This window comes from Hakea prostrata, chromosome 2 (assembly GCF_041222555.1).
Source record: "Hakea prostrata isolate BN-2017 chromosome 2, UWA_Hpros_2, whole genome shotgun sequence".
Taxonomy (NCBI): Eukaryota; Viridiplantae; Streptophyta; class Magnoliopsida; order Proteales; family Proteaceae; genus Hakea; species Hakea prostrata.
Genome location: NC_142601.1, coordinates 71,550,228 through 71,563,386, shown reverse-complemented (window position 1 = coordinate 71,563,386; position 13,159 = coordinate 71,550,228). Strand labels below are relative to the sequence as shown.

At 35.4% G+C, this 13,159-nt stretch overlaps 1 pseudogene; it reads right to left on the bottom strand.

Moving 5' to 3' along the window:
• Window positions 1-5,190: 5,190 nt before the first annotated feature.
• On the bottom strand, window positions 5,191-12,154 carry LOC149026247 (enoyl-[acyl-carrier-protein] reductase [NADH], chloroplastic-like; annotated as a pseudogene).
• Between the last annotated feature and the right edge of the window lie 1,005 nt (window positions 12,155-13,159).

Sequence of the window (13,159 nt, the reverse complement as noted above, 5' to 3'; positions counted from 1 at the left end):
TGTCTACTTCTGAAGAAGGACATAAGCAGCACTTAGATAAATTCTTTGATATTGTTAGAAAAACATGGAATTGTTTTATCTCAGAAGAAGCTATTATTTGGAAACATGAAATTGAATTCCAAGGAATGATTGTATCACCTGACGGAATTAAGCTACAACCTCATATCTCTAGGAAACTACTTGAATTACCAGATGTCTTGAATACAAAAAAAGCTTATTCAACAGTTTAATGGATTCTTGACATATGTAGGTGATTACATCAAGGATTTAGCAAAGCTCATAACTGACTTGCTAAAAAGACTCAGGAAGGATCATGAAAATGACCCTTGGATTCATTTGACCATGATTTTCAAAACCATAAAGGAGCATGTTAAAAAAATCCCTCCGTTGCTACCCAAGCTTGGAGATAAACTGGTAGTTGTTACTGATGCAAGTGACAATTACTGCAGAGCTGTTCTCCTCTGTGTGCCAAATGACTCTTACCGTACCTGATTTCTTCAACAAAAGCCCCTGTTGGCGACGACTAGTATTGGACAAGGTGTAGATGAAGGATTGCAAAGGTCGCTGACAACAAGTGTTGTGTGAGTTAGGTTCGCAGTTGTTGCCGTCAGGGTTAGCGTTGGTACTACGTACTTGGGAGGACAGTGGGGGTTCACCAAAGTTGTCAGAGTTGTGGGAGTCGTCTGAGGAGGAAGAGGCGATGACCCACCCAGGTAACCTCGCAATGAAGCTTCTTCGTGAAGCCATGGGTAAAAGGAGGTAAACTCAATTTTACAGAGGGGCATTTGGGTTTTTACGTACACTGAGGGGTTATATGGTCATTTCAAACCCTCACTTGACAGTCAAAAGGCTTGACCGTCAAGAAGGGTGAATTATGGCTTAGGGGCGGTGTGATATAAAATGCAAATAAGGGGGCAGTCAAGAATTTAGCCCCCATTTAAAGCAGCACCCTTAAAAAAACTCAAAAATCAATTAAGGACATATCATAATTTTTATGACCACAATACCCTTACATCCTTTCTACCGTTAACTTACACCACATTATCATTATTATATCCAACACTAGAAATAAAAAGCGTAAAGTACATACGTAAATCCATACTTTTATATTTACATTCGAAAGTTTAATAATTGTAAATTTACCAAGGAAAGCCCTTGGTTTTACTCGACTCTAAGTGTTGTTAACTGAGAGTGAGCAAGTATCAATACATACATCATGGTAATAGGTATTGAGAATATGGAATTTAAATATGAAAACTCTAATATTTAGCAAGGGAAGCAAAGTCAAATGTATAAAGTAGATACAGTGGCTGCGATCATTAAATCTAGGTCTTGCCATATATTGTCTTCTAAGAGCCATAGACGAGATATTGGCGCGCAAGGACGGAGTTAGGATTTAACCTTTTTTAATTTTTTTGTAGAAGCTAGGATTTAACATTAGGGGTGCCGAACAATGAAACCGCAGTATTTTACGAATTAAAAGAGGGGCATGCAGAGGGGTCTCTTTAGCGAGATTTCAAAAAATTTATGTGGGAGGGGGGGGGGGGGGGGGCAGATGGAGGAGGATTCAGTGCTGGTGTTTTATACATGGAAGGAGGATTAGAGAAGTCTTTATAGGCAAATTTCAAAAAATCAAGGGAGAGTGGAGGAGCCATGGCCTCCTTGGGCCCTAGGGATTTTAGAAGTTAACAAAATTCTGACGGTTGGTATACTCATCTAACTAAGGTGAGCACCTCATTTATTTGGTGGCTTCATCTCGTGATGATCATCTACAACATTTGTCTTTCATGTAAAGTTTGCTTTATTTGCAAGATCAACTATTTCATTATATTTCGATTCTACAAGTTTGGAATTCAATCTTCAAAAGAGGTTCTTTAATTTTATTTTGACTTTTATTAAAAAATATTGCATGACTAACTCAAACAATAATGGAAATGACTCTGTTAGGGAGTAGTATGTATTCTATTTTTGGGATACCGTATGATGTACATATGAATAAAAATCTTAAGATACTTAGGGATATGAAATAATAAAAATCTCAAGACACTTTCTCTCCCAAAAACTTTTGAATATTGTGAATTTGAGTTGATATTTAAAACTTATGAAGGAAACTAGATGTGATTGGGGTTCCAATTTTCTGTGAGTGCACTGTAGTTTGGTTTTCTAGCTGACATTGTTATTGTTTTCTTTCCTTTAGCTTCATTGGAACCACTATTAATTACCATATACACCCTGTTATGAACCAAATAGAAGCAGAAGTCCAGATCTCCCTAACTCTTTTTTTTTTTTTTTTTGTATTATTCCACACTATAACTCTTTGTTTGAGGCAGCTAATATGTCTTTGACTTGCCCATGAAGCCAAGATTGAGGTCCATTTTCCATTATTATATCCCTGGTCAGTTCTGTGCTCAATAAAATCAATTAGAAGATAAGTGTCTATACATGGCTAGGGGTGACACCTTGGAAAAGGCCCGGTTCTCAACTGAACTCAATGTTACTATCTTTTCCAGCTTTTGCATATTTTCTCATGCTATCAAACAAGTCCTAATATCCCAAACAAGTTTCTCCAGCATTCAGTACTAAGACATTTGCACCTTTGTTGTAAACTCTAATCCTACTTCCTACCTAGCCCATCCTCTGGTGTGTGCTGAAATTCCTGGGAATGAGTTGGAGGTTTATATTTTCATTTATTATACAAATTTCTATCCATCATAACTTTTGACTATTTGCTAACTCTATGGCATTTTGATAACCAGATAAAATAGATTTTGTTGTTCACATCCTTAATTATGTTTTGCTAATTTAGGCTCCAGGGAAATTGCTGCATTGAAACTCTAAGGACAGCCATGATATGTTTCTTAAACTTTTTTCTTATGCTTCTACATTTTCACTCTTGCATCAGTGGCTGACGCTGAGTAATCTAGAGGTTTGCCATATGATTTGCTCTCTTGGTATCGGCAATACGATATGCATTAGATGAGAAGCTCATGCAGTTAGGGTAGAATTGAATGAAACTATATCTGATTGACCTCAGTTTAACAATCCAAATGAAGCTTTCTCATCATCTTTATCATAGGATTTCAAACCAGCCCGATAAGATCGGATCAATCCGGTTGGGTTTGCTTCTGGTCTGCCTTGTCATACAGAAACCGATCCCCTACTATTAACATCAATTAATATGAATTTGAGTCAGTCTTGTCAGAGTTGGAGCCAATTGGTTAGACGACGGCTACTTCACTTATTAGAATAGTAATAACAGCTATCCCATAATGGAATAGAAAGAACGTGAACAGCCACGTTCATCAGATCATTGAGATGGCACAACATTTAACTCCCATGTTAGTTCTCTTCTAACACTTTATGTCAATATCTCAATCTTTTCTTCCAATAATTTATATTTGTTTAAAAAGAAAAGCTTAAGTAGAGCTAAAAATTATTTAAGTCAAATCATGCATCATTAAATATCTATACTCTACTTCAATCTAATTACATTAAGCGCAAACGTCCACGTGCATTTGTATGTAACATTTTTAAAATTATCAGAAGGTCTCTACTTTTCCTGTCCTAACCTCCTCGATGGGGTTGGTGGGTTTCTAATTTAATTTGGTTGTAATTTCTTTCATCCTCTAATATGCGTGCTTTTTTGTTTCAATGAAATACAAAAAATTCGACCTCAAGACAGGTGAATGGTATTCTGGTTTTTTGGTGAAGCAGGTGGATGGTTATATGCTGTAAAATTTCTAATCCATACAGATTACACATTGTATTTCTAGCACACAAATATATCCCAAAGAGTGAATTGTTTTTCTTATTTCATTAAATAGACAAGTGTCACCGCATCAGGACGAACATGGTGCCAAATGCTTTCACAAAGAGTCCAAAAAGACAGTTATTTTATATAACTTTATCCTAATGATTTTCATGCAAAACTGTCAATCCTAGCCTTGCCGCTCTCTTATTTCCCTTTTTAATTGAAGACACTCAAAACTAAACATCCCCCCCCCCACCCCCACCCAAAAAAAAATAAAAATAAACTAACACAACTACACATGACACCCAGAAGAAGAGAAATTTACATGAACCTAGAGGGAAAATCCACAGGGGCTGGAAACTACAAGTTAGCCGTGTTAAATTAATATAGTCTCTTGAACCTGACTGCCAAGAGTGACTGTTCTCTCTCTCTCTCTCTCTCTCTCTCTCTACAAAACTTTGCAGGCAGTGCCTCTTATAGTTCCACTACCTTTCCAATATTTCAACCTGCAAAGTTTTATGTTGATTTTGTTTTACACATGGAAAGAGAAAAAACTGTATTGACTTTGAGTTTTATGTGAACTAGACTAGATTTGTCAACGGTATTTGTATTACAAGAGTTACAATATGACTAATTCAAGAAAAGTAACCAAGGTTAAACAAAAAGATGGATTGCATGTTTGCATTGAGCATCTTTGATGAGTTTCAGTGAGATCTTGATAATATGTCTGGGAAAATAAAGATTGAATGGAACTTTGTTCGTTATCCTTTACACACTTTTTTGTATTTCTTCAAATTATGGATGGACAGAGGAAGTATCTTGTAATTCATATTCATTGAATAGGCATGCATTGCTATTTGACACAACCACACACAGATATATTGAGCCTACAAATGAAAAAAGTAATTCTCTATTCCATCAAATTTATAGAATAAACAATAGAATTCATAGAGAAAGGGTTTCATCAACCTAAAATGGGAAAGAGAAAGGCATGAAACCAAATTAAGAAAAACAAAAAAAAACAAAAAAAAAAAAAAAAAAAAAACAAAAAAAAAAAAAAAAAAAAACAAAACAAAACAAAACAAACAAACAAACAAGCTGGATCCTCTACCTGTCAAGGTGAAGGTCTGTGCTCCCCTCACACTTTTTCAGCATACAATAAGGGTTGAGCCCACCTCTAAATGCAAAATAAAATGAATTAGCTATAGGTGGGACCCCCAATGGGTCTCAGCCACCCCTATTGTGAGGTGAAAATTTTAAGCAAAACACAGGCCTCTAACTTGACGGATAGAAAATCCAAACTCACACGACAACTTAGCTTGTCCAATATTAGAGCTTTCAATCTCCACTCTAGTGTATCAACAGCCTATTAATCCCATAATTAGGAGATACAGTTATGGTTGTCACAACAGGGAAATAGGTAGTGGTATATAAGAAGCTTAGATGATCAAAGATTGCTGTGTATCATTCACCATTTCCAATTCAATAACCATGAGGAAGAGCTCCAAGAACATGAAGAACACCCACTTGCTTCTCATCCTCCTTGTCATGGCATTAGGCTTGGCTGCATGGCCATCGACTGTACATGGTGAACTTCATGTGTACATCATCAATGATATACCTCTAACAGACGTTTTCCTCCACTGCAAATCCAAAAACAATGATCTTGGTCAGAAAAAAGTTCTTATGGGAGAAACATACACGTTTGCTTTCAATGAAAATGCATGGGGGACCACCCTCTTTTGGTGCAACTTCGCCTGGTCCCCCGACGGAAAGACCATAGTGCGTAACAACTACAAGGTCTATGATGCTTATATACAGCCCGGAGTGCATCCCCGAGACTTTTTTTACCGGATGAGAACTGATGGGTTATACCTCGGCCATTGGAGAGAAGGAACATATCATAAGGTCAAAGCTTGGTAAATAGCCTTCGCCAAATTAAATGTTTCTTTTCTCATACCAAGGATGTTATTCTGTTGCCCTTTTGTGTTTTTTTTGAAAGAAAGGTCTTTTGTTTTCCGTTTGGAATAACCACTAATAATTCTCTTTGGCTTATAATAATTATATTAAAAAAAAAAAAAAGAGGTTAACTTCTGTTGCTTGTTAAATGTATTCCCCTGGGATCAAAGACGTGGGATGGTTCATGGTGTACAACTATCTATTTTAATAAATATTTTTTGGTCATATGGTTCTTTTTTAAGTTTGAAATATCAGCATTTATTCCCCCTCCTCCCCGGAAATTGCATCAATCCTACGCATTTAATGCGCAGGACTTTCAAGCAAAATTTCAAATCGTTGGATCTGAAATTTCGGTTGAGATTTCGATTAGGTAGCCGAGAGTGGTTTGCTTGACAGTCCTAAGCATTAAATGCGCAAGACTGAAGCAAGGTCCCTCCTCTCCTCCTCCCTCTTTATTGGAAAAAAATTTTTAAAGGGAAAAACAACTGATATAATGGTTATTGTAGTCCTCCTTTGTTGAATCTTGGCTTCGACCCTACTTTCCAATCACATTTTTTGCAGTCTATGGACACTAAAAAAATAGAGCAAATTGCACTGGCACCCCAAAATGGAGGCCTTAAAGCACTGACACCCCCAGTTTATGTTTAAAAAGCACAAAGACCCTAAAATTGGATTTTTGTTGGATATAATTGTCAAATTTATCACTAAAAATAGTTAAATCACTATTTATTTAAAAAATATTTCGATAATAAACAGTGTTTGAAAGGTTTTCAGTGACAAATTTGACAAATATATCCAACAAAAATCAAATTTTGGGGTCTCTGTGCTTTTTAAACATAAAGTGGGGGTGTCAGTGCTTTAAGGCCTCCATTTTGGGGTGCCTGTGCAATTTGCTCAAAAATTTAAGTGTTTTTTTAGTATTACTTTCCATTCTCTATTTGCCTATTTAAAAGAAATGAATATAAGAATTCATTTATGGATAAAAATGAAAAATAGTTTGTTTACTTCCAGATTAAACTATGGAGTGAAAAATAAGTTTTCTATGTCAAAATAAAAGATTGATGAGAATGATATTGAAAAATTTGAGAATAGAGAGATTTAGGATTTGGGAGTGAGAAAATGGAGAAACAATAAGGTCTTAGTTTTCATCAAAAAATTTATGTTTACTATTATACCCTCAATTTGTTTATTTTAATACGGCTACATTTAGAAGTCGGGTACAACATTAAGTATAAGATTAATGTAGGGGAATTTTTTTTTTTAACTATACATTCAGCTGTGTATTAATTTGGCAATTAATACACGTATTTACTAACTCTGGTTGGGATTGGTGGGTTTCTTATTTCTTTTATCCATTAATATGTTTTAAATTAAGTAAAATAAATCTTCCTTAATTTGAGTTCAAGACAGATGAATGCATGGTTTTCTCTTCTTTTGGGTGAAGAAAGGCGGAGGTTTATAGCTGTAAAATCTTCTAATCTGTACAAGATTACATATTGTATACATTCCAACAAATTAATACATGCAAATGTATCCCAAAGAGTAAATCTTTTTACATATTATTCCTTGCAACAAATTGATACACGGAAATGTATCCCAAAGAGTCCATCTTTTTTCTACTTTTTCAATTAAATGGACAGCTCACCACATCACCTAATTGTAGATTGATTCAGGCAAGTGAAAAACTTGTTAGTAAATTAATTTTAGAAAACAAACCTGCTAGAAACTGTGGGAGAGAAGGAGAGAGACGTGAGGAGAGAGAAAGAGAGGGAGAAGACTAGAGAATTTACGTGGTCAGTTGAATTCAACCTATGTCCATGGGAGAGTTTCAGATGTTGTCACTATTATAAAGAGTTGTGTACATGGCTTCCTTATATAGAGATAGAGCCTTGTTCATTAGTGTTTTAGGACTCTTGTAGTTGTGATCTTCTAGATACTGTGAGTTATATTGTTTGGATTTACACGAAGATAGGTGTTTTACTTTTAGATTATATAAAATATTAACTAGGGTTTTGCAGCAATTGTAATCTGCATCGAAATCTTCTTTTGGTTGGCTAGAGTGTTTGTGAGTACCAATTGTAGAGACCTTCTTGGATATAGTGGCTAGTCGATAATATAAGGTAAGGAGAGTATAGATTTTTAAAATGGTAGAGATTTTTTGGTGTCCACTACAATCTTCCCATTTAGATTACATGCATCATTCACTAGTAAGGATGCACGTACAAATGCACATGGGGTTTTACTTCTGAGACTGGTCATTCTGGTAAATCTTTTCTTTATGGTTGTTAAATCGATTTGATATGCGTTTTTTGTCCTAAATCACCAAATATTGGACTATCAATCTGTACTCCCATTGCATTGAAACCGTTGTTGATGTACACAACTTCACCAGTGATGGTCGATGAGATGGTGGTACAATGAAGCAGCAGTGTTCCCAACTTCATCTGCCCGGAATTTATTTAACAAACCATTTAGAGAGTGTAAGTGAGCAAACATAAATAAAATTTCAGAGGGGATGGTAAAATTCTCACTTGCAAAGAGTTTGTTCTATACGGGAGCATTGGCATATGAATATTCAATCATCTTGTCAATGAAACCCTTCCAAGTGTACCTAATGGCAGTGATATAACAAGGCGAAAGAAACAAATCACACATACCATAAATTGTTCATTAAACCTATACTGGACCTTTAGGAGCAAAGCACAAACGAAGATTAAATGCTATGACCTTTTTTCTCTTTCCTAAGTGTGGGGGGTGGGCAGAAGCAAGTATTGAATTCACAAGTATAGTATACAATTGCTTTACCTGTGAATGAACCATCATGGTATTTAAGCATGCAGTAGAGAGCCTTCTATTGTATAATTGAGTGATTGTAAGAAGGATGGTAGTTAGGGAAGGGGTAAAAGTTGTTCGATGGTAGTTAGTGACAACGAACAGCCTGAAATATCCTAAGTCCCTGAGAAAGTACAATGTCAAAGCACAAGGGAAAGAACATAGGATATTTCTGATTTGGGATTATTGTATTCCATAGCAGTAATAGTATTGAGTCTATTTTTTTTTTGTTTTCTTCGACCTAGAAAAGCAAGCACCTGTATGAAGTCAAAATATATCAGCAACCCGTATGTAGCAGCCGTAAATTGATGCAATCATCTGGTCAGTGAGAAGCCAGAAACTTACCTTAGTATCACTCTCCAGTGCAGCTTTTGTTGAACTCATGCCTGCAACATACCTATACACAATATTATTTGGATCATAAAACATCTAACGCTAAGAGGACTCTTCCACATAAAAAGACATGAAGACAAGTAAATAATGCCTGATAACATACCTAGGAATGATCCATTCAGAAGCAATGTATGTGAGAGAAATTGAGGCAGCACCTGGATAGTTGCACAAAATAATGAGTTATAGCATAAAAATTTACTATTGCAAAATAGTACTTGATACGAAAGGAACCATAGAGAGGGTGTATCTGTGTGGCTGTGACAAAGAGATAGAGAGAGAGAGAGAGAGAGAGAGAGAGAGAGAGAGAGAGAGAGAGGGGGGGGGGGTGGATGAGCAAAGAAACAAATGAGTAAGTCGATGCAAAGATAGCAACAAGATATCCTTTCCTGGAGGTCTCCAGCAGGGGTTTACTCAGCTACACAAAAGATGTTCACTCCTTAGATACCAAACTTTGATTGTGAAATAGAAATACAACATAAATGAGGAGGAGTACCTTAGGTTCATTCACAAGTGAGTGCATAAGGATGTCAATACTACCAAAATCCTGTCTCAGTGAGTCGACAAGTTCCTGTGAAATTTTTGTAATGACTATGAGATGAATTTGTTATAGTAAAGATTAAAAGTGTTTTATACAGGGGAACTATGATTTTAACTATGTAGACAACAAAGCTCATCATGACACATAGAGCTAGTAAAAGATATCACATGCAGTAAAGGCTAGTCAAGATTGAAACTATTTCGTGCGTGGCAAGTATGATATATTTTGTGTTTGTAAGGCACCTGAGTTTCTGCAGTTTGGTTTGAGAGAAATGTAGTCTATGAGCAGTAGGATGGGTCTAAAGAATTGAAAGCAGGATGACAACGTGTTGCAAACGATTCTTACTAGTCATGATTGCTACAAATCCCTCTTTCTGAAATGCGGTCCTTGTATTAGCATAACATGCTTTTGAACAGAAACTTTCTATGCTTTTCAATGGATAAATTCATATTGTTTTCCATCTAGAGCTGATTAATATAAGTCAATACACATAGACGAATAGACTGTTGAGCTTACATTAATAAGCACAAAGTTGTGGAACAGATAAGACTTTTATTAAGGAGATAACACAAGACTCTGGTAGGTAGCAAATGAATGGTTCTCAAATGTCTGCCATAAGTTTTGCTCTGCATTAGAAGGAAAATGAGGTAACTTACCTGTACAGTCCATTTAGAAGATCCTGAGTATCCCTTATTTGCTTTTACTTGCACAATAACACATGACACCACCTTAAAACACCAAAAAAATTCATTTCAAATATTTAGCATTGTAAGTATAAAATCAATCATCATATTTACGTTTTAAGGAACATCTTTAGTGCTATCAAAAACCGCATCCAATGGGTAAACTTTCTTAATCTCCATCAGAGAACCATCTGGTGATTTGAAATGTCAAATTCTATAACACATGAGGCAATGATGATATATATCAAACATTTTAAGGGTGAATGTTGAATGATAAATGTTAAGTAGAGAATCTTACTAGCGTGATTCATCAAACTTCCGACGTCTTAGACTGATCTCGAAAATGTTCTGTGCCTGCATAAGGATAGGGAACCTTGCAGGGGGTAAAAAATTTGCAAAGGGCTAAAAAACCTCGGGAAATGCATAACAACAACTATGGAAGGAGGGTTATTTAACATAAAGGTACCCATGTACCAACAAAGATTTCGTCACCTACTGCAAGAAGAGATTTTGCAAATTCCCAACCATATCCATTGTCATCAGCTATTCTAGGTAAAAATTCTCTCTTACCTTTAGATTTTAAACAAATTAGACAATAAAAAAGATTTGATTGTATCTTTATAAATTAGACAAATTAGAAAATATATTTACAAATGATTGTAATTTATCTTTGTTCATTCACAGGATTCACGTTGTGTGTCCTCCATTTTCTGCAATGAAGTTTTGATGTAAGTGAGTATGTATGTAAACGATGAGAGATATATGTTTATTTGAAGGTAATGAAATCGATGTATTTAAGTTAGTTACCTTATTTGTAGTATTATGTTTCTTCTTTTCAATTAGCCGATGTTGATTGGTTTGTTATCATTTAAAGAATATTTTGATGAATGGCATGAGTAAATTTAAGTATATTTGTAGTACTGTATGTAAATTGAAGTGTTTGTATTACCTTTGAATGAGAACTTCTTAGACCACTTTCTTTGTGTATTCTTGAATTTTGGTTGGTTTCTTAGTATTTTTGATCCATACTTTTGTAGTTGACATTGAGATTCCACTTGATAATGCAACGTATAATTGTCCATGTGAGAATACTGGTTCTAGAAGATAGATACCGACTTTTGGTATTATTTGACCCTGTGACTTGTTAATCGTCATTGCAAAGCTTAGCCGAATTGGAAACTGCTCTCTTTTTAGACGAAAATGATATCCTTCATTCTCTGCTGGGCATAATGGTATTATTGGTATTGGAACCAAATGTCCTCTAAACTGACCAACTGCAATTTTAGCTAGAATGACATTCTTTTGAAATTGTCGACAAACCAATCTTGTTCCATTGCATTCTCCTTGTGCAGGATTTAAGCTTCTTAGGAGCATCACAGGGCTTTTTTTTTTAATATCAATTGATGAGGTGATAATCCATTTGGTGCCAAAGAGCTGAGAAATTCCTCGGGGTATTGTGTGTCTACATCATCTGTTATTGAATCATAGCTATAGTATGTAAGACGTGCTCCTGGGAATCAATCAATCATTATCTCATTTATATTGTCAACTATTTCATTATTTGTTGCTAAAATTGCTCTAATCATGGATCTCCTCTCGCTGAATGAACATGTTGTTGTTCTGGAAAAATTTCATTGATTAATTGTTCTTTTCCTGTCTTTTCGTTTTCAATTCCAATAAACATTTCCTCTGGTATTTTTATCATATCATCATCTTCTGTGAGTTCTTCTCCATTTCCAACTCTTAATAAGTATGCACTAAATGATGGATCATTGATGGCCCTCATATTTGTTGTGAGCTATATTTTTTCATGGTTGGCCATAAGTATGATTTCACCAAACTAGATTCCATTGTTTGGGTTCTTGTTCCCCGAGGTACAATAGGTAATACTTGTCTAAAGTCTCCCCCAAAGATGAAAACTTTACCTTCGAATGGTGTTTTACCTATTATATCTTGAAATGTCCTGTCAACTACCTTAATTGCTTGCCTTTTAGCCATTGGTGCTGTGACACTTTGTTTGGAGAAATTGCAGATACTTGAATCTTCAATGTTAATTGGAATTTTGAGCCAATGTGGAGTTGTTCTAGTGGTTGAAATCAACACCTTTTAGTGAAAAGGTCGTGGGTTCGACTTTCGCTGAGGCATATTAATATCCCCATCCCTCAGCTTAATAAGGCCTTTTTTTTACCAAAAAAAATAAAAAATTGGAATTTTGAATCTTGAATGAGCTGTTCTCCCTCCTAGCAATATTGAAGCGGCAACTTCAAATGCTGCTATTGCAATTGCAATTTGATTTTCTGTTCTTATTTTTGCCAGTATTGCCTTGTATAGAAATGTTTTCCCGGTTACTCCTGGTCCATCAATGAAGAATGTGGCACCTGTGTTGGCTTTAATTGCTTCTAGAATCTTGTCATATGCCTTTTTTGTTCTGCATTCATTATAGATGGTGCTTCATAATCTTCATTCGGTATTTGGATTGCATATTCATCTTAAATTTCCTTAAGATGATTTACAGCTGTTTCATTCATTTGTCCATCAAGCTCTCGTAGGTCATATTAGTCTATGCTATGGCCCATTGACTGTAAGAAGTTATAAACACTTTATAATGTTTCATTAGTTTTTTCTCTTATGCATGCATTTGTTTTTGTGAAGTCTTCAGATAAGTCTTCAGAATGTTCTTCCCATAGCTTTTGAACATCTGTTGATTCACAAAAGACCAATATTATTGCAAAAAATATTTAGAGCATTATTGGCATGTTGAATAATGCCCCATCTCTTAAGCATTCAGAGATTGCGTTCTCACTTTTGAATATCCTTCTTGCTGCTTATTGAAAAGTGTTGCATTGTTCTCCATTTACATACATAAGATTCTCAAATGATGTTGTTCCTTTGATGTTATTTAGTAATAGTCTCAAATAGAATCGTTCTCCTTTAGTTGGGTTTGCTAAGTTGATTTGTCCAATTGCCTCCTTATTTTTCTTCTTGTCCATCATTTTCCTTGAT